Source organism: Chlamydotis macqueenii, chromosome 8, assembly GCF_036417535.1.
Source record: "Chlamydotis macqueenii isolate bChlMac1 chromosome 8, bChlMac1.mat, whole genome shotgun sequence".
NCBI classification, from domain to species: Eukaryota; Metazoa; Chordata; class Aves; order Otidiformes; family Otididae; genus Chlamydotis; species Chlamydotis macqueenii.
The window spans coordinates 10,212,041-10,235,008 of NC_141563.1; positions in this window are offsets into that span (position 1 = coordinate 10,212,041).

The window sequence follows — 22,968 nt, forward strand, 5'->3', positions numbered from 1 at the left end:
GCTGATGGTGTGCCAGCACCCTTCTCCTCATCTGTTTCCAGTCTTCTAAACAAACCTTTGTGCAAATCTTTTTTAGTAACCTGAAAATTATCTTAAGGGTCTTTTCCAACCTAAATGATTCTATGAAAAACTAAAAAAAAAAAAAAAAAGGGGGAGGGGTAGTATTTATGGCAAGCTTTCATTATTTTTTCTTCTACTTTCTTCTTCCAAGTTTCTTCTTTCTGCTGAAGTTCCTGGCAGGTTCTAACTGCTTCCTCACTGTGGATGCAAGTTCAAGATCTGATGTAATTCTGACAACAATAGACCACACCTTTCTGTGGAAAGTTTCTAAGGTGTGGTAACAATTACTGTCTTGTGCTTGGAGGGATGGGTAAATGGGTAAAATGCAGCTGGATTGGTAAGTGCGATCATGTAAAGCACCCAGCTTGAGCTCCAATTATCTAGTAATGCAATATTTTTTGTTTGTTTGTTTTCTTAAAGTTCTGAGTAACCTTTTTTTCTGGAGCACATTAGATCAACATAGGCTTTAAATGTGAGAATCTTCCTTTAACACTATTCAGCAACCATTTTCCATTTCCTGGTAATTAGTAAATGCTGGGCTAGATATGCCAGAGCTAGAGCAGAACAAAGGCAAAAGAAGCCTTGGATAAAGCAGGGCGGAAGGAGGCATGTACCGTGTCTTGTTTTCTATCTCAACAATTTGCTTATGGTGCTCCTCACTTTTTGAATTCACAATGTGAGTTTTAGATGTTGTGTTTGGGTTTTTTTTTAAATTACTTAATTTTCCCTAAATACAGAAGATCATACAATGACATCACATTTGCAGGCAGTTGTGCTGGCCATCACCTCTACATGCTGACACCAAATGTAAGTCTGCACAGAAAAACCTTGGCTAGCCAGACATCTGAAGCAGATCTTGAAATTCGGGAGGAGGTGGGGTGGATGTTTGTGTGTCAGATCTGGTATAGTGACACTTGCATCCTCCTTAATTACTCATGCACTGACTACCTAGAAATCACTTTTAATTCAGATAATTATATTGCTGATCAGCTCTAATATTTTGCTATTAATGCTCCTGTATCTTGCTCACCTACGTTTACTGAGGTGACATTGTTTTTCAGGAAGGGCAGTTTAAAAACTGTCACAGAAAGTGAAGCTGAGCCACCTAGGAAAGTGCAAGATGTTCCCTTCCCTAAAAACATAAATCAGAATAAAAATGAAGAACAGATCTGGCAGCACAGTTTGTATTTCCCATTATTATTTGCACTCTCTGCATGTTGGAGATGGCAAGAGAAAATAATTCCAGTGAAATCTGTTTTCATTGCTCCAGAATAATCTAGTTTGTCCATATATCCAAACCTCTCATTATTCAGACACTTCTGCTACTTTCACCTCCTTGCTTTGTTCATGCATGATAGCATGACTGAGAATATTTCTCCCTTACCATGCACGTAGGTGTTATGATTTATGCTTTGTTTTCTTAAATAACCTCCTATGACAGACTCCTTCAAAACACGATCTCCACTGCACTTTTATTTTTTCACAGCCATCAGATTAGCTACCATTCAGGTTGACATTTCTCTAACCCCAGAAGAGAGGCAGCCCAGGTAGAACTGAGCAGTACTTACCCTGTACTTACTGACAGCTGTCACAACCTTGATATAAGAAGCTGATTGAGGGACCACAGAGAGAAAGGAAGAGTTCAGTCTTCAAACCTCTTCCATCTCTGTCCTTTTTACTGAAACATTTGGGAGTAGAAATACTTGTCCCTCTGGAACAGAACAGGAATCACATTTCTACCTGGCCAGCTCATGCCAACCTGAATGGGACCTGGTAACTTTATAAATGTAAGAAAATCTCATCCTTCAAACCAACGATTCTTTGCCACCGAACTATTTCAACAGTTTCAACTATTGAATAGAATTAAATAATTGTGTTTTGCACACATCTGCCCATAGCAATTTCAGGTTGTAAATACTACTGCTGATCTGACTTCGCTGTTTTACAAGTTAAAACAACATAAATCTTCCATCATACAGCACAAGAATTTCCAAACCAGCTAAAAGATATGTACCTTTGTAGATGAAAAAAAAAAAAGAGAAATAAAATTATTCAGAAAAACAAAATTACTTCCTTGACAGCTACTGCTGAAATAAAGCGGAGTAAATACAGGAGGACTAGTACACTGTACTTATTGTTGGATACACACTTCTTGATTAGATCTGCTATTTCCCAAATACATGGATCCTATTTACCTTACAGATTAATTATACTTGGAGTGAAAACGTTCTGAAAACTTTGTGACTAGGTAAATATCTTAAGCTAAATGTTTAAGTTGGACTTAAACTCTTTTGTCCAGTTATATTTCAGCACATCCTACTGGGCACTGTTTTTCTATTAAAGATCTTTCTGAATTGGTTTTGCTCTGCTTCATTATTCTTAAACAATCTCTAGAGGAAGTTCACAGGATAGTGATTTGTCATGTTTTTCCAAATAAAAATGCCTCTGCTAAACTCTGCTCTGCCACTGGTCAGTGCAGAGATCTATGTGGGAAACAGGCACTTTTATTTCCCTGCTCTTCATCTTCAGGTGAAGCCACTGGACCTCCTTGGTAGGAGGCCACTTTATACTCCTTTGTATAAAATAGGGCAGCCTCCTGTTTACTCTGCGTCTGCCATATCCAGAGGCTGGTTTGTAACATAACCTCATCCAAGTGCTCTGCATTCAAGGAATGAAAATAAAAGGTTCAGATTTTTTCTTCTGATAGAAAGACCTAGCAAGTTTATACCACTTCATTAGTATGAGACAGTGTCTACTCAACTAAAACTTTCGTAACCCAAACTACATTCATTATTTTTGTGTATTCTGGAATCTGGACCCTTCACCCTTCAGCAGATCTGTTTTTTCAACATATAATGCCATTAAAAGCTAGATAGCTTCTTTCTCTGACCATGAGAATTAAACTAGATGTACTACATAACATCCCGCTTGCTTCAAAAATCTAAGAGCTGTTCACCTCTGTATTAGTTATCTTTTCATGACTGTCATTATAAAAATACATACGTAGTTGGAAATAGGTCATGTAAAAAACAAGAAGACCATCCAGAAATGATGCCCCAAGACATAATCAGAACCCTTACATACCTATATTTCACTGGGTTCAGTGGAGTTACAGCAATTTAAGTAATTCTTTTTATGGTAGTCAATGATCAGAAAATATTTTTGTATATTCAGGAACGCTTCATCACTCATTCTTTACACACTATAATAGTTTATTTTTCAGTTTATACTTAGGAATTTGGTCTCAGCAGGTTAGTGGTATTTTCACATATTCATATAAGCTCTCAGTTTCACAAATGTAGTGTCATCACTCAAGAGGGATGTAAAGCCTACCGAGTTCTTTTTTTTTAAATTGAATAAACCTTATCTCACACTAGGGATTTCTTGGTTTTAAGTGTCTCCAATTAATTACTGTTGCCTAGTAGATTTATAAGCTATCTAGTATTTCCTGGAGAGATGTAGAGGCAGAATTCTTTCAGACAAGCACATCCAGAAAATAACACTTGCTCACTACAGATAACGCTTCTCACTGATTGTGTTAACAGCTAATATTTCTTACATCTTGAACAATTACACTCTCAAAAATATTTGCAACTTATTTTTCTCCTCCCTTTTTGCCCCTCTCTCCCATGGTGTAACTATTTGAAATGTCCTGGATATAATTTGGAGCCAGGCTGTTTTCATGTGAAATTATTTTAATGGATTTCATGTAAGAAGCTCTGACTCCATCTACTAAATATGGTTTATGTTAGCTTCACTTTTCAAACTGCCTTAATGCATGAAATCTGAAAATTTACAATGTATATACCATGAGGTGATACCTAATTTAGTTTATGCTATGGAAGTCTGATGCAGTTCCCATTGAAATAAATTAAAATCATTGTGTTGACTTAATGAAAATTGAATTAGACTCTAAAAAGGCAGGACTCTGCTTATATGAACTGAAAGGAGAAGATGGTATTTCTTTGAGTGTTTAAAGTGAGAATGAAAAATCGGGAATCTCATATTAGAGAAAAAAAGAGAGAGATAGAGACATAATACCAGTGAAGTCAGCAGAGATAAACTGATAGAAATGCTTTCAGATGAATCATACCATTCTGAGAAATGATGCAAAACCATCGTAGCTGTTACAGCCTCAGGTTAAAATCAAGACACAAAATAAAAATGTTTTGCATGATAGAGACTCTACTGCATTTATGAATACAAGAGCATATATTTAGCTCAGCATTTTCATCTTTCTCATTTTATACTTGCATTTATGATCTCATCTAGATTTCCTACCCTTATTTTCTTAGCAGTCATAAACGTGCCATACTCCTTGCTTAGGGACTTTGTAAGTTATTACGGATTCTCCTTGGAGAATATGTGTTTCAGTCCCTGCAGAACACTGCATCAGCACTATCAGATGGCTTTTTGATTAACTCATATGCTACAGCTTTAGTATTTTGCAAACAGTACTTCATGAAAAAAACTTTGGCCACCTCAATAGAGGTCCAGACATCCTCTTGTGCTCTGCATACAATACAGTGGAGAAAACAGTGTTCCTGAAGTTCCTGGCATGCTGTTCTTGCTCCCTTGGATCTTCTCAAAGGAAGTATGGCAGCTGAAATAATTGGATTATTCTGTACCATTAATACTGCGTGTGACTGGGCATTTTGGGCTACCTGTAATTAGCTATGAAAGCCTTTCTGATAGCTTCCACGTAGCATAGACCAGACTGAAGCTGAGTGTGAAATGAGGTGGCACCCATTTGTTTCCTCCTTATCTAAGACTCCCTGCAGCATTAATCTCTAAGAGGATAATTACTGTATATCTAGATCCACCCTGTAAAAAAGCTGACCCTTGGAATGTGAATAATCATCATCAATGAAATGCTGAAGTGGAATCTATTAAAGCTTCAAATACATTTATACATAAACAAGACAGAGCAGGACACTTATCTAGAATATGGATTTTTGGTAAATCATGCTTAAAGATAGCATCATTTGACTAGCAGCCACCATTAGGGAAAATAAAGTTGCTGACCCTACAGTCTGATTATATCCTTTTTCTAGTTAATTGATCTGGTTTTGCAAGTGAAAAAATGTATCAGATGTTAAGACCAGCTGTTCTTTGCTGGGACAGTTCCCGTAACTGGGAACTACAAAGAGAGAAAAAAAAATCATGTGTTCATTTCAACTTTGAGGTTCTTCATTTAAAAGGCTATACATTAAACATGGAATATAAATATTAATTTTAGAAGAAAGGCAAATGAGACACCATTGGTAAAGACCGTGAATAAGGAAACATAGCTGAAAGGGATTTGGTTACACATTAAGAATAACAAAATAACTCAAGTTATGTTAAATTTCCTAGCACTAAGGAACATTAATTACATTCTACTTCTCTAATACAAACATACATTTTTGCCATGGGGCAGCTATCCATTATGTTGAACAGTAAATCTATGTATTTACTTATACAATTCTCAGTATGAGCAGGCTATTTTAAAAAGCAAAGTTAAGGTAATGTAATGTTTTGTCTTTAGGGTCTGTTCTGCAGACCATTGGAGTCAGATGCAGTCTCCCACCGAATCCCCAGCATTTATTAATCTGAGATGTTTCCTACTGGGGAGTGTAATTGCTCTCAGATCTGTCTGCCATTCACCGAAACAGTGCATTTACCACTTTTCTGTAGGTGAGAAAGTGAGTATGAAAATTATGACTCAAGCTGTCTACTAGGTTTTACAGCTGTATATTGCTGGGAGGTTGTGGAGAGCAGCAGTGACCAGGCTGCCTGTCCCTCAGCAGCCCACTTTCAGCAAAACCTGAAGCAAAGGGAAATTGCTCTGAATTCTCCCACTTGGACAAGGCCAGTAATGAATTTTAGGCACATGGATGTTGCATGTGGTGGAGCCAGGGACCCCACTGGTGCTTCCCGGCTGCACTGTGTCTTTTCCTTCTTCAAAGGGAGAAGTTTAGTTGGCCTGATACTGTGCGGCTCCAAGCATCTGCCATCTCTCTTTAGCAATGGCATGCTGCCAGTTGACTGAAGACCCAAATGAACTGTTAAAGGATAAAGAGGGATAAGGTAAGAGTTAACATGAAACGTTTGAAACCATGTTCTTCTATTTGCAAATTCTCCATATGTTTTGCTCAATGAAAATGATTTGTGAAGGGAGAGAGATAATAGCTGTTTATAAAAGTGGCAGCATGTGTTACTACTGTGAAATAAGAGCAAATCCTGAAAAAAGAAAAATTATCTAAATTATGAGAGAGGCGGGTGAACCCCACAGTGCTGACATTTAAAATGGTAAATATTGGAATGAAGCAAACAAGTGAATAATGCCTTTCCGCAGAACACTGCTCATAATAACTGACATTTTCAGTCCCTATTTTAATGCCGTGTTGTATGTTAAATACTATTGCCAGATTAAAATATAAATTTGAAATTTGAAATGCTACAGAAATAACTCCTCACTGCTTTGAGGAAGCATGTCAATGGCAAACAAAATTAACTCACCAGCAAAAACCAGCTTGTCTTCTGTTATGGATGGACTGCAAAGAAATAAGACGACTTTTCTACTGAGGTAAACAGATTTGGAGTAGGGGCTTCCTTCTTCTGGAGGAATCTGCATGTATTATTACACATTATATTTTGTCTGTGTTGTATTGAGCCCATCAACTGCTGTGCATCCAGTTTTGGGCAATGAATGTATGAGGTTTATTAATAAGAAGTACTTTTAATATTTAACTCTGCTACAACCAAAGCCAGTTTTGCATTTCAAAGCGAATAACTGTATTTATTCCCTCATTAAACAACCTATTTTTCGTCTGGAGACAGGTTTCATATTTTGAAGTGTTACTATTTAAAACTAATATCCTCTTACGTCGAGGCTGTTACCTACTGATTAAAACAAGGATACGGCTCTGCTGGTCAAGTTACTTCACATCTCTCTGAGAATGATAATACCTGCCTCCTTCACGCAAAGATGGGACAAGGTTATTAGCTCTTTATAATGTTTAAATGAAGTATATTGATCCTGTGATGTGAGGAAGGTTTTATTCTTCCTCATGACCAGCATAAGATTCGTGTTTCGCAGTCTGAAGCTGGAGTCATTGGGCTTTAGCCTATTCGCCCACTGATTCACTCAGACATTAAGGTAAAACAAGCAGCATGTAGCTGAGCATCAAAACCGCTACTATAGGGGGTAAGTTGATGCCAGACTAAGTAGCTGTCATGAAGCTTAGCTTTTGCACTGAATACTGCACCTCACATGTGAGGCAGACCAGCTTTTTCTGAGTTTTGCCGTTACAGATGATTTTTCTCAGTCTGTCACCACCCTGAAGGTGAAGGTCCTGCTACTGAGACATTTTTAGGGCTCCACAGAATTTTTATATTTTTACATCCATTCTCTGGAAGTATTTGCATGAGACTTGACAGTCACGTTGTTTTCAGCAAAGGAGGTGTGTTTGTTTATTCTCAGATTGCTTTTGGACTTACAGACCTTTTCCAGCTCAACAGTTATAGCTGAATTACATTCCTAATTCCAAGCTTAAGCAAAACAAGCTAAGAGACTTCATGTACACAGAGCTATTAATTGCAGTTAGACACAAGAAGACTGACAGAGATTAAATTTTGTTATCTGGCCTCAATCAACTCACATGGACGTGGGTTGTAAACTTTATTTCCCAGCACATGACTTCTCGATTTTACTCTGCATATGCCAAGGATCAGTTAGATCCTTGTCCTTAGACAAGGACTTACTCTGTCTGAGGGAGAAGGCTCCTTGTTAACCACAACATCTTCCCACAGGCATTTCTGTGACAATCTCCCCCAGTCATCCAGTCTTTTGCCAGTCATTTTCATACTCAAGGATACCATTAATCTTGTGGTGGAAAACCTTATAAAAATGAAAGCTGTCAGACAATCAAGAAGCCCTCCTTCCCTTTCCCCCAGCCCTGTAACTTCCCCCTGAAAAGATGCTTCCCAGAAAACAGGTATTTCTAACTCTGTTTTAAGCAGAAATAGTTAGGAGTACTTTTCTGTAAGCACCTACTTTTTAGAGGTTTAGTTTATCTCTAAGAGCTGTGGTATCAGGAGCACCATCATGAAGTTTGGAAGTGTTTCATCTCTCCTGAACAGAATTGATAGCTCTGATCTGTCTCTAATCAAAGCCCACCCAATATTTAGTGATTATACTAGCTTCACATGCTTAAAAATAACAGCATGAGTTGCTACATTCCTGAAGATTTTTACAACATTCAATATTGAGACTTCAAAATAGGAAGATAATTGGACAATATAAATGTATTTTTATAACACTTGACTTTGTTTATGATGGCATTATGTACACAGAATGCTTTCTGCAGACAGGCCTCCAGCTCACATATTATTTCCTTGCTCAAAGCCCTCCAAAGATTAGTGAGTATGTCAACATCGGTTTATCCAAAAGCAGCCTCCAGGGCCAAAACATGACGCTTGTAACGTTTGAACCTCTACAGTAAAAACATCTTAAACATATGAGTGTGTCACTTTATTCTTAGTGTAAGTTAAAAAGCATTATCATTATATCAAGAATTTCAAATGTTTTCTGTTCCCTTGTGTTTTATGGGAAACTTGTCACCATGCTGATAAAGATTGCCAGGTTTCAGCAATTTTCAAAAGATTCTCTGCAAAATTTTCCAATTCTGTTCCACTCCATTTGCCGGGCAGTACTCCTGTTTTCCTTTTTTGCTGGTTGCCTTTGGTTTGCATGCGCAAGACCATGCAGAGGTGATCAGACTACCAAATCTGCCAGGGAATGGACAGAGTAAAGAGCATCAAGAAAATTTGTGCATTCAGTTGTTTCCGATCTCATCCTTCAGCTCACTGCTGTGAGGTCAACTCTGCTGCGTTCCTCCTGTTATGGGAATTAAGATGTCTGGGCATCTTGCAACACTGGGCTCATCGTTTGTAGACTACCTGTGATCAAACTGTAAGGGAAATTGGCACTGAGGCATTTTTGAGGGAAAAAAAAATTACAATTTATCTTTTTTTTTGTTGTTGTTACTGGAATTGTATAGCAAACTAATGCATTCCCTATTGATTGGATTTTCAAAGGTCATAATTTTCGCATCCAAAGTTGTTTTTCTTTAATATTAAATCCTTAATCCCAGGTGTTTGAAACTATTTAAGCCTTGAAGGAAAGGAAAAGCTTCAGGTGCTTTTGAGAATATAAGCAGGCCTCTGTATTTTTCACATGTTAACTAGCAGCCTTTTTTTGTTGGAAAAGGTGCAGGGGTCAGTCTCTTTGCCCCAAAGATTGGGAGGTAAAGAAAACGATGGGTCTTGCCTGTCTTGTTCATCATTTGGAGAGAATTTCTGCTTCTCTAGACAGATATTGGGCCATGATTAGATGTACTGCAGCTCAAAAATATACAGAGATCTTAAAATATACAGAGATGCACACAGAGATGAGTCCATCGGGATTTACTCTACAGCCAGATTGGGAAATGAGACGAGGGAGCATTGGTACAAAGAAGCATATTTTTTCTGCAGACTGTAAAACCTGTACAGCACAAAGCAGATGAAGTAGAAACCACGTCTTAGGTAGTACATATTCACAGGTGAGCAGGTCTGAACCAGGGATTTTCTGCATCTGAGGCATGACACAGGAGTGGGGAGGGAAATGGAGCGGGTAAAACAGCCCCCCCTGTTGCTCCAGGGTGAGCATCCTTCTTCCACCCAGAAGCGGTAGGATTACTATTTGCTGTTTGGAGATACAAAACTGGTGCAATATAACAATACAACTGGAACAATATAATAGCCTAAATCAAAACCTCCTGAATTAGGGGAGTGGCTCCTATAGATTACAAGGGGATTTTGCTCAACTTCAGAGGACTAGATTTTTCCGAAAATATTTCGATGCCTAATGAGATTTTCAAAAGTTGTGCTGAGATTTAGGCCCCTAATTTTCCTTTCGTTAGATTTGTTTTTGAAAATGTGATATCTGGGTGCCAGCTGCATTTCTAGGGATGCAAAGATCTCTGCAAATTGAACTCATAGCAATTTGCCAGAGAGCAACATGGTATGTTGCCTAAGAGCACCCAAGAGCAGCAGCTCTGTGGCCTGCTGACTGTGGCTCTCTTTTTGAAGATCGCTCGGTCAGCCCTGGGCATTAATGAAGTTTCAGTGCATGACTACGTCTGGTTGACATGATTAAAAATAACTGCAAATAAAGATAGCAAAAGTAACTCTTTGTCCTCTCCATTCCACAGTAAGTCTTATGGAAGAGATAATACATATTTGTAATTATTACTCATAGGCAAAAAAAAAAGGAAAATTTTAAATCCACTTTAAATTTTGGCTTCAAAAGTCTGAATAAATTTATTTTTATCTCCTCTGGAGGTCTTTTTAAAATTTTCTATAGTGGCTAAAAACATCCTGTGCATCATATTTACTTCCTATTTATTTATTTTTTAAATCCCTCCTTTAAAGCTGTGTCCTGTACTCTCTCTGACTTTTCACAGAAATTTTACCAATGAAAAAGAGGAGCAGACAGAGTCAGAGTAAAGGATACCGCTTTATTTAACTTGGCCTCTGCACGGGCCTACGTATTTGGTTATGATTTGCAAGGTTTCTGCTTTCATCCAGGCAGAAGATGGTTGCTAAGCAGCAGCACTGCTTTTTAAAAGGCAGAGCCAGGGCCTGATCCTGCACTGACTTGCGCATGTGGTTATTCACAGGGTTATGGCCAAGGGGTAGGAAGAAGGTAATTTATACATACCTTCCACCTGCGCACAGCTATACGTCTCTGTAAAGGTGTGTATATAGATGCACATACAATGATAAAATTATTGTTGTGTTCTTGTATGTATTTCTGGGTGCGTCGGTAGAATTTGACTTAAAACCTAGTATCTGTCCTCTTAAATGAATTAATAATTGCCTAAGCTGTGATGGTGGTATGCAGCTGATCCACTGATCTTTGCGTTAGAAAAATCCATTATAAAAACTTTGCACCGGTTTGATGTTTTTGAGTTTCTCACCAGACTTCAAACAAAAAAGTTAAAAGCTTTGAAGCAAACTGGAGAGGTTCGTAATATACACAAGAACTAGCAAGTGATGTCTCAGCCCTTCCTGCGTTGTCATGCCCCTGCCATTATTTTTACTAAAAATTACTCTTTTGTTGAAATTTATGCAAGTATGCGAGACGCATGAAGCTGTAAAAACATTTGGAGATTTTGCTCATTAATCTTTCACTGAATTTTTACATTTGATCTTGAACACAGCAGTCAGGGGGATGCATGCTGTCTTTTCAGCTCATAGAACAGACCAAAAGCCTTCGAGGAGATGAGTGCAAATATATAGATTTAATACATTTATCAGATGAATATAAGATAATATGATATATGGATATCATATAATTTTAGATGTGCAGGTGATGTGACTTCAGCAAATCCAATCTAAACTGCTGTAAAGCCACCGTTCCCATGCAGAACCTAGGACTGGTGTGCTTTTAATCTTCAGAGTGCTTTATACAGTCTACTTAATTCTCTTAATTCTACTTAATTGCTCTTGAGAGGAAAAGTCAAGTATCTGGGTGGTGGTACAGCACCTGGGAAGCCAGTCAAGGCACTGCAGTGGCTTTTTTAAACCCGTAAGAGGGAGTAAGATTGAGGGGAGGTGTCATAAATTCCTCGCTTGTGAACCTCGCAGTAAATAGACTGGACTGCAACCCATAAAACTAACTCATAAAATTCCCCGGATCTGGCAGAGATGGCCAGGTGATGTGGGAGGAATCACATGGTTTATCCACATCTTATTTTCTTTGTGTGTATAATGGAGACGTCTGGCTCGCCTCTGTAGGAACCTGGGAGATACTGTAATAACAAACAGGGCGACACACACGCACCAGACCATTCCATCTTGGATTACAGCAGGACTACAGATGGATGCACACTTAGATAACTCTGTTTTCAGACCACTGTGCTCTCTTTCCTTCATCACCACCTGCATTTTTGTGGGAAATCACACAGTCACTAGTATTAAACAATAGGCAGTTGAACATTTTAAAGTGTAGCCACAATGTCTGACAAAGAACAAGGTAATTTTTAAAACAAGCTTCTGCCACACTGTCTTTCCCTGTTATTTTTATAAAAACAAGAGACTAGGTGAACAGCTGAGAGGACTGCAGCTTCTTTATACCACTGGAGAAGTTTTGGGCATCAAAGGCTGGGGCCACAGTTTTGTCCAAATGAGATGCGATCCCAGAGCCCCAGAAGAGGAATGAGATGATGCTGCTTCAGGAGAGCACAAAGAGTTCCCTTTGGAGGTACATCCAGGTTAGATCCCTGGCACAAAAGTTGGAGCAAAACAGAAAGCAAATGCTCTCTCAGAGGTGTGGCACAAAGACCAGGATGTTGTACTTCTGTTTGAAGTACTACAGAAAGAGGACAAGGCCAAGCTGGTTTTACTGATGAGTGGTTGTCTTGTTAATCCAGATGGGATTACAGATGATACATCAATGAGAATTTCAATCTCAACCTGCACCCAAGTTTATTATTTTTTCACTGTACCCACTTTCATAGGCTTTGATACTTAATTATGTATTAACACATTCCTTAAAAAGTGTGAGTGTAGTCTAAATGTCTCATTTTTTCTTATTGCTACTGACATTAATTTGCTTCTACAAGGTGTTCTAGCAACCAACATTTTAACCACTCTGATGCTTAACTTGCTCGAAGAAGATCTAGACTGCCTGGTTATCTAAAACAGCTCCAGCAGCCCCTCAGTAGCTGTATTTCACTATAGCTTAAATAAGACAATTCTAGTACCTCCAATATGAATTTTAAATGTGTGTAATCATACATATTACTTTTCCCATATTATATAAGATTGTGTAAATGTCAGAGTTTAAAACAACTTTGCAACACAACCTTCTTAGCATAAGAAAACTTAATGTTTTGCCCAAGTCTCCAGTTCTTGGGAGAACTTATTGCTGTTTTTCTTTTGTGATGTAAGGCAAAAGTATAAAGTATATTTTTAAAAAGCCAGTGGGAAGTTAAAAAGAGAAGTCATATACATGACTCATGGTCCTGGAAACAGCTGTACTGCTTTTGGTGACAAAGGACTGGTTTTATGCCTTATATAACTTCAGGAAAATCAATATGCAGCAAATGTACTGAGCCAGAAAGGGATCCCTTCTTGTGACAGCTGATATTGTCATCCTTTCCCATTCTTCTGAAAGGAAAGCTAGTACAGCTGCAGCTTGTATCTCTTCCTCTTTAGCTCATTTTCTGTATTTCATCCATTTGAATCACGCGTCCACCACTGAAATTATAACGCCCTGAGAGTGAAGCACACCACCTATCCAAAAGCTGTGCATATCATTCTCATCCAGTACGCCCAGTCCCACAGCACAAAGAGGCAGAAGGTGAAGGATGGAGGATTCTTCTGCAGAGCGGACTTTCTTCAACCACACAGACTCAGGACACGTTTTCTATATCTGAGAAGAGTTTTCTCACCACCTGATCTGTTCCTCTAGATACGGCAGCAGCTGCGTGCACAGCACAGGTGGCTGGAGATAGGAGAGCAAGTGTTTCTGCATCTGTCAGTGGGTTTGTGGAGGAATAACATCTAACTTCACCAGATGCTTCTCCGACCTAAACTCTGAGTAAGGGAGGGAGGCAGCAAGGAGCTTGGGAGCATGCAGAGAGAGTTCAGAAGTGAGCGATGTTGAGAGGTTTGGTAATAAATGAAGGGTTTCAGGCAGTGAGTCCTAAGCAAGTCCTAAGGTAAGGAAGAGTCAGGAATGGCACAGTCAAATTTGTTGAAAGAGTTTGTGGATGAAGATGAATTGAGTCTGTAGGTTGAAAGGGTAAAGGAAAATCATGTAATGGCTACAGTTGAAAGGAAATATGTGAAAAATAATCTCCTTCATTCTGTTTTTCATTGATTTGGTTTTGTTTTGTTGGTTTTTTTTTTAATTCTGAAATTCAGAAGTCCTGGAAAGCTCGACTTTTCACTATGATCATGCCGTTACCCATTCTTTCACCAAACATGCAGTTGCCCAGTTGCAACATTTCATTTTTCAAAGAGGTCACCAGGAAGTATAGGAAGATACTACAGCAATAGCTGCAGCTAGCCAGTTATTCTGGCCATCAGCCTTCACTGATGACTTTAAAAATTGCAAGTTATTAATTTTATCCAAATGATAATACATCTTTCTAGATATTTCCTCCTTAAAATCATGCTGGATTATTAACATTCATAAGGTGGTCCTCTTCTAAATAGTTATATAAAAGAGAAAAAGAAGCATACATGCATGAGGCACTTGTATTATTCTTTGCATCAAAACAAAACAATAGCTTTACCATGAAAGTGTTCACATATTCTTGGGTTATCCAAATTTAACTCCCAATTTTGCTACATTCTTCCTTTGTAACTTGAACCAATGACTTAGTCTTTTTGAGCCCCAGTTTCTTAAGCTGTGAAATGAGGTTTATAAATCTCTCTGAGTTTTTGTGAGACTACAATCATTAATCTTGGTGATGGGATCAGATATTACACAGAGGAAAACTCCAAGAAAAGTAACTATAGTATGATGGGGCATAATCCTGATTCACTCATAAAAAGGGAATGACTACAAAACGAAAAGAGATCCAGCTTTCACTTACAGATTTTAAACTTGTTTTCCTTCTCAACATTGTGGCTGTGACTTTATAAATGGTTATGCCACTTCCCCTTTCCCATCAAAGATATTTCAGATCTCGCTTATTTATAAGCAAAAGGAAAAGATAATAAGGCACCCCATAAAAGTACCACAAAAGTAAAGCCACTGGTGATTGTTCTCTCTAATGTTGAATCTGTAATTTATCACCTTGTTTTTTGCCAGGTGACATAAAAGCAGACAATGAAAATTACTGAAGAAAGAACATTGAGAAGACAGACAATAAATGAAAAAGAGAAAACGAGAAATAAACAAGAAGCGAAAAAAAAGAAATGAAGAAGATTATCAGTTAACTTCTTTTGGGAAAATGCAAGACAACATTCTCAATTTCTTTTTAGAACTTCAGGCCTCGGTGACACAAAGTGAAAAAGTCTCTTTGGACTGATATAAAATGAGCATCTACTTTCCTTGTTCCAGTAAATACTAGAATTCACAAGAGCTGAATATGCACTATATATTTTGTGTTATCTCAATGCTGCTTGTAGAAAACCACTAATACCTTTCTCTCTTTGTTCTAAATGTATATCTTTCCTTTCCTAATGTTAGAAACTTGCATGATAGTTAACAATGTAAAACCAGAAGTAAACCAGCTGCAATTACCTGAGTGATTTGGTTCAAATAAACTCGCAGAGCTCATCAGGTGAGTAAAATAAATGTTACTGAAGTCTGTTATTTCACACAGTTACCCAAGGGGCCTGTTCTTGTTCCCACAGAGGTCAAAGGTAAACATGCTTTTAACTATAATAGGAGTAGGAACTTGATGCTGACTGGCAGGGATGGCTGAAGAGCTTTGAAGCTGGAACAAAATACACGTAGCTATCACACATCACCAATTATTTCTGTATCATAAACATTTCTATATCAGCATGTTACAAACTCCTCATCTTAGGTATGATAATAAAACAACTGAGTCCTTAACTTGAGGGCCAAAATATAGTATTTCATCTTCATAAAAACTGAGTATATTGTCTGACTTTGTCTCCCAAGTATCCTGGCATGTTAATGTACAACACATAAGAATGGCACTATGTAATGCACATATTTATATATATATTTAAAGAAATAAGCTGGTCATTTCACAGCAGTGTTTGGCCAGATAACGACACTATTAATTCACTAGTGTAACACAAGGCAGCATGTAGCAGTTTTCATTCTCTGTGCTAAAAGGATAGAGCCAAAAAGTGAGATGTATGACCTTATAATGGAATTTGCAGTCGTCACGAGAGCAGATACATGTGACACTGACTGTACATTACATACTCCTGTTGGATTTATTGCATTCCCATTGGCAGCCATCACACTGGAATTTTAAATCTGTGCAGCCTTTTTGTCTCGTCTCAAAGCCTCATGGTAATCCAGATTCTTGAAGGAACACTGGTACTGCAAGAAAAGAGTTTCTTGCTCCAAATGTGCTCCTTTACAATTTCCCCCTGTGCTGCTCTATCTTCCATAAACCTGTCAGTGCTCGTCCTATTTACAGTTGTATTTTGTCTTCAAAGTGCATGGTATTTTGATTATGCAGATTTTCTGTGACTACCTTACAAGGTGTTGGCTTCTGTGCATCAGGAACTCATTTCTGATTAAATCAATATGTGGACTGACTAGGTCTAAAATAAGACCACTTTAATCCTGTTTACTTGTATTTAAATTAAGTATTCTTGTTAAGGAGAAGCTTGCAGTTTCTTGTGTTTAATGGTAAAATTTCCTTAAGCATGAACAGATCACACTACAGACATTAAAAATTAACATCTCCCATTTTATTGTGAGAGATTTGCTCATATCAGTTGCAATCAGAAGCTACCAGCTGAATATGAAAAAGAAAAAAAAAGCTAGAAACAATGACGTGCTCAGTTTTCAAAGGAAGCATGCAAGTAGAGGGCCCTCAGTTGTCCTTTTAGCCCAACTATTAAAGTGAATCCCAGTGCAATAAGGAGTATAATAAAGTCCGTATAGCCTCTATCGTAGCATTTCTTACACAGTCCCTGTCCCCCATATCCCTTCCTGTGAGCTCCAGCCTCTTCAAGGCTCCAAGGAAAGGAGAGAGCCACTTCAGACACAGGTAGTTACCACCCCTGCAGAACAGAGGAGTTCCAGGCAGCAAAGATCCAGCCCCCGCGCAGATCTCAGGGGGTAGCACTTGGGTTGATAGGCTGGAATTACCACTGCTCCAGTCGGGGCTGCGCTGGAAGCAGTTCAGCATGGCTCAGTACAACCAGCTGTGAAAATCACAGGTGGTTCTCCAGCCTGCTCTTAAATATCATTCTCATCTTTTGCTTTCTGCTGCAGCTCTTTCTCATTATTCCTTCCCAGGTATTTCAGATCACCTCTAGAACAGTGGGCCACACATTGGACCATCAGATACAGCACTTGCAGAAGTCCCACAAAAATTCTGATGAACCTAGATTGTCCCAATTTTCATTTTATTGTACTCTCTCTAGATTCAAGAGCTGAGAAACTTACGTTGCTGTCAGTGTTGCCAGTTCTTGCACTTTTGTGATCTCAGGCAAATCAAGAGAGTCCTCTTCATGCAGTCCACTTGCCTGTGAAAACAACCAAACAACAACAAAGAACAAAGCATAAATATAAAATAGTTATCTCCTCCTATGCATTTTTATGCTGCTGAATTAATTTACATACAGTTTGGAGGTCTTCAAACAGAAAGCATTACAGAATTGCAAAGTATTATGGCTCATGAAAGAAATAATTTCAACACAAACTCTGATGGCTAAACTCTATCTTCAGTTCAAAGAGATCTCATTTCCGTGGAAATCCATCATCTACAGCAGGTTGATTGTAGCACTCATAAATGTTTTTGGAAACAAATCACACCAATAAAAGAGACCTGTCCTAAATGTTAAACAAACAAACAAAAAAAAATCCCACGTTGAATGAACTCCTGACATTGATGAAACCAAAGAGGATCTATGTTTAAAAGAGGGTTATTTTTTCAGATAGTCAAGCTGCAGCATAACACAGAGTGAAGACATCTTTATAGTAAATTTTTGTGTTCTTTGGAATAAATTTTGAGTTTTTAAGATTAATTAATTGCTCTTGATCCAGATACAATATAGCCCCTCTTTGGTGTGTTCCTGTGTGCATCTCAAGAACAACGCTAAAGGAGGCTTTCTCATTAACCTTCTGCCTTCCTGCTAGCATGGATATGCAATGAGAATAGCTTTCCTTTCACAGGACATAAACGTTTTTCTGCATTTCTCTTCATTTTTAAAAACTAAGTTACTCATAGCATTATTGTGGCTAAAACATATACAGAGAGTGAAAATGACTTTAGAAATAATGCTACTCTTCTGCTTGTGCAGAGATTACAAATGCATAGTCCAACTCAAATCAATGTTGTTCTCATTAGCTTTAGATGTTAGCATTAATTAAAAAGAATAAAATTGAAGTGCACTGGGTTCTTCTGCAAAAGCTCAAAAAAAGAGCTTTGTTTGAAAAAAAAAAAAAAGTACCCAAAACAGGAGCTTTGGACCTAGTAGTACAAATCTCTGGTCATTGCCTGGAACATTTTCTGAGCACACAATAGAACAAGATGTTTAGTTCTCTTATTTTCCCAGAAAAGCAGATAAATTATTACATTATCATTCCTGCACTCACGGCCTTTATGCTGTTTTAAAAGCTAACCTGACTCGGAGGTGGAGGTGACAGATAGTGTGTTCCTCACAGCCACAGGAATAAAAACGGTCTGTCTTGGAGCGCAGACATGATCTCCCAATCTGCTAGGATGGCGCTGTGCCTGCTACCGTGCCTGCTACCAATCATGTATTCTAGTCTTTCTAATTACACTCATCACTTAATGACCAGATTAGGGATATAAGAGCCTGCAGAACCGTAAGTGACACACTGCAGGCAAGATGCAGCCTTTTCCAGTTGCGGTGGCAAAACAGGAGTCAGTGATTCTTTGGCACAAGAGGCAGCCGCTGGCACTTACACATCGCCTTTCCTTTCACCTCCATGACCCCACACTAACCAAGCTTTTCTTTGGGTTAGAGGCAATCAGGTGTTTATTTGTTTGTGTTCCAGAGATTTCCAAGTGCTGTCGTTCCTAATATTTGAAGAAATATTCTCATAATTGAGAATTTCTAAATTATTCTCCTTTATGTTTTAATTAGGACCATGAGTGAAAGCAATGATGTCGTTTCGGGGGGGGGGGGGAAGGAAAAGCAAATTGGGAGCTACCAGACTGCGGCAGAGCCAACAAACATATTTTGTGAATGCAACACCAAGGACAAATAGTACAAAGCTCTTACTTGTATGCACAGTCAGAAGCTGGCACAAAGCTTAAGGGTCATGAAGGCAAACAATTTAAGAGCAAACTGATTTGCAGCCTTTTATTGTAACACTGAGCAGGATGTTTCAGACAAAGAAACTGTTCTTACAGAAGCAAGAAAGACATACAGGTGTATGGAACAAATCATCATTTTTATAATGAACAAGTAGAATATATTTGCAAATATCACTACCCAGCAAGCATAAATCAATACAGCTGGAAAGCATGGGAGAGCTCATTTAATTTTAACTAGGCTTACAGTCCTAAAGAACCAGTTACACAATTTTAAGTTCTCCAGGAAAGCCATAAACTAGAGATCTTTTTAAAGATAAATTCCTTATCCAGCCCTTCAGAAGCTCTTGAGCATGCGCAGTCCAAAGGACCAGACTTTAAGCAAGTTTCCTTAAAATCTCCCACCACGTTTGCTGGGGAATTAGATGTGAGTATCAACTTTTGGTTTGTTTGCTCAGAGAATGATGACAAGACAGGTACTGCTTTGTGGACACTATTATGCATGCACACATCCGTACTTTCAAACTGGTGTTGCATCTGGGTTAAATACTGTTACAACTGTCCCAGGTCAATTAAAAGTACCTTGTAACATAAATAAAGTTCTATCTCCGTGCACAGAACGGATCTGCTGAGAGTTGCATGGTGAGAATTGTCTTCAAAGAGCTATAAAAGCTGTATTTTTAGAAAAACTGTAGCTCTCTTCTCTATGCAAGATATATTTGCAGCTGGGAGCGCCCACGATGCTTCATCCTTAAAGCTGTATTTTTGAGATTGCAGGATTAATCCTCCAAGGACAGGTAGAAGAGGGGTTTTTTAAAGACATTAACTAGGGATTCTGTCAGAATCATCTGTGTGTTTCCTATGGACTTAATCCAATGGAATTAATTAGAAAGGCTTCTGTTTGCTTAATGGAAATTAGACAAGACAGAATTTATAAACTTGGTGAGGAAGAAAGTCTCTGGTTTTTGATACAACACAAAACTAGTTGAAAGAAAAGAAAGTCACTGTGGTAGAAGAATGGTATCTCCTGAAATGAAGAAGGAACGTTGTTTACATTGTTTAAGAAAGATGAAGAGAGACTTGATAAAGAACCTGGCTTTAAAATTTAAGGCCACAGCTATTAAAACCAGGCCTTTTAACATTCCTTCATACTGCATCTAAATTTCCTACAATCTTTGCTCCTAAGTAAAGAATTCTACCAAGATGATCATTGCTTTGCCTAAGAACAGTGAAAGGAAAGGAGATGAACTGCCCCCCTCAGAGCAGCTGTTCCCAGACAGTCAGATGGCAAACAACGTGCCAGCATTTACAGGAAACAGTCCAACACAGATCATTAATTCCAACACAGCCTCTACACCCCAAACGCCATTAAAAACGTCACTGCTAAGGACTCTGAGAGCCAAAAGACCAACAAAACATGGTCTACACAAGAATTTCTGCAACTGTAACCGATTATCCAAAATCCTTCTCAAATGCAGCAAGTTATGGAATTAATAGATTGGTAGATGCGATAATTATGGAGAACACATGTGCCCTTCAATTGCAATACATATCTATACATATTTTAAATACTTACATAATAAATGATGTTTCACTAAATTGTATTCAGTTTCACAAAACATTTTGTTCCTTCCTAAAAATGATTTTCTTTTTAAAAGAAAGTGTACCTCACTCAGCTGGTGTTCCTTGCCGAGTTACACTAATCTGTGTCCAAAGAGAAATGCTACGTCATGCTAGATTTAAAGGTATATTGTAGAGTGGCTTACATGAAAACGGGTCTTGTTCTCACTTCTAGGACTAACTTTTTTTTCTACAATTTCTCCCTTTTTAACGTAGCGATCCAAGGCACGTGTTTTGTTCTCACCAGAGTATTTTCCCCTCTCAAGTGCTCTTCGTGACTAACCTTTGGCAGAAGCAGAGTTTATTGTTAAGCCCTTGCCACATCCAGAGTTAGCAAATTCAGCCTTTCCTTCAGACATTAGATCTTTAGATGAGACTTCTGGAGGTCCTTATAGCGAGACCGGGACCAGCAGAAGAGCCACATCAGAGTCAGGGACACCTACAAACTGCCTGATTTAGGAGTAACACACCATTTGGAAGAAGAAGCCAGATGACTTTCCAGGAAAGGACTTTGTATTCATTAATTAGGAGGACTGTATCATCCACAGTGGGAGACAGCAGGTATGCAGAACATCTTTAGCCTCCACATGTGTAATTGTATTCATTTTTTTTTTAATTAGAGTGTTGATAGAGAAGTGGTTTTGTGAAAGAAGTGTTATCGACATCTTAGGAACGCTATTATAGGGAAGGACAGTTGTCAAACCAGGAGACCGAAGACCCAAATGAACATCACTGCTCTGGTGGTTGCACGTGTGCTAACAAGCTCTTCTGGCTCAGCTCCCAGTAACTCAATTGTCTGGTATCAACTTGATCCCACTGGTCCCTTTCAATAAAGTGTTCTTCTTTATAAATCAATTAAGATTTAGCATAAGTTTGGGAAGGATTGCAAAGTACCTAGCAACTTGAAATAAAGTTTATTTGCATGTTATAGAAGTCTTTTCTGTCATCGTAAGAAAAACAGTCACATCTCAGCTGGAACAAGGATGTTTTAATGATGTAAACTAATTTCACAAAGCAAAAGGCAGAGAAAAAAACCCTTGTTTTCAGTGGGAGGTGAGTTTGGGTGATCAGAATGCAACTGGCCCAAAGGAGATGCTGCCTGAGCTCCCAGCCTAGCCACGGTTTGCACAGTCCCAAACGTGTTCCCCTGTCACAGGGATCTATTGAAAAGAACAGGAAACACTCATCTGCTAACTCTCTGCTGTCGGGAAGACGCTACACTTGCTCTTGGACGTCACTAGCAGTGGCTGATAACAAAAATTAATGGTGATTCATAAAGACATCTTCTTTTCTAAGAATACTGGAACAGCAGGTTGCGTAATCCTGAGATTTACTTAATTAAGGAACATCCCCAGCACTGTTTTATTTGATCACCGTTCCTGTCTCTTGTCTTCCCCTCCCTCTCCCTCCCAACTTTACTCACAAGTGCCTTTGATTAGCCCAGCCCTAATAAGCAGCTTCATTCAAAAAGAAAGCAGGGAGTGGGAACATAGGCACTGAGGTGTGGCTTGTGATTTAAAAACTGAAAGGAGGAGGAAGGGGAAATGTATCAGAGAGGTGAGAAGTTGAGATGGTCCTGCTTGCTGCCAGCAAAATGAGAAACTAAAGAGAGGGCCCAGCCGCAGCACGGGCACTGCACTATCGTGTACATCTCCAGAGAGCGCAGGGATCAGCAGAGCTGAGGAATATACCTACGGCTTATGCCTCTGCTCGCTTCTGATGAGACAAGACCACTATTTTCAACATTTTGAAGCATTTTCTGCTTGAAAGCTCAGAATCATCCAACTTCAGTGTTTTGAAACATGCTTCTCCACTGAGATTCTGGAAGAACGTTAGAGAAATGGGTAAATATTACCACGTATGTCACATGCCTTTGACAGCCGAGACACTGAAGCTGTATCTAACATAATCCCTTGTAGGCCTCCTAGTTTCTGACCAAGGTGGCCTCTGAATTCAGAGAAAGTACAAGGGGAAATAGTGCAGGGAAGTGTATTGCTGCCTTGCAGGTGACCTTGGCCTTTAAAATCAGGAAGCGAGCAAGGAGACTTCATCCAGCTCCATGTTTTATTTATTACGATACTGCAGCAGCAGCCAGGGCCCCAGCCATGAATCAGAAACCCATTACGCTATCTAGCATGCAAACACAACGAAGAAGACAAGACTTCAAACACCCCTCATTTATCAGCAGTGATGTTTTAAAACTACTTTGCCTAGCAAGATAAGATTTGTTGTGAAAAGCGGGGGGTGATATTTCTTATCCAGGTGGGAGAATGCCTTTTCCAGAATGATTCAGGAATACTGG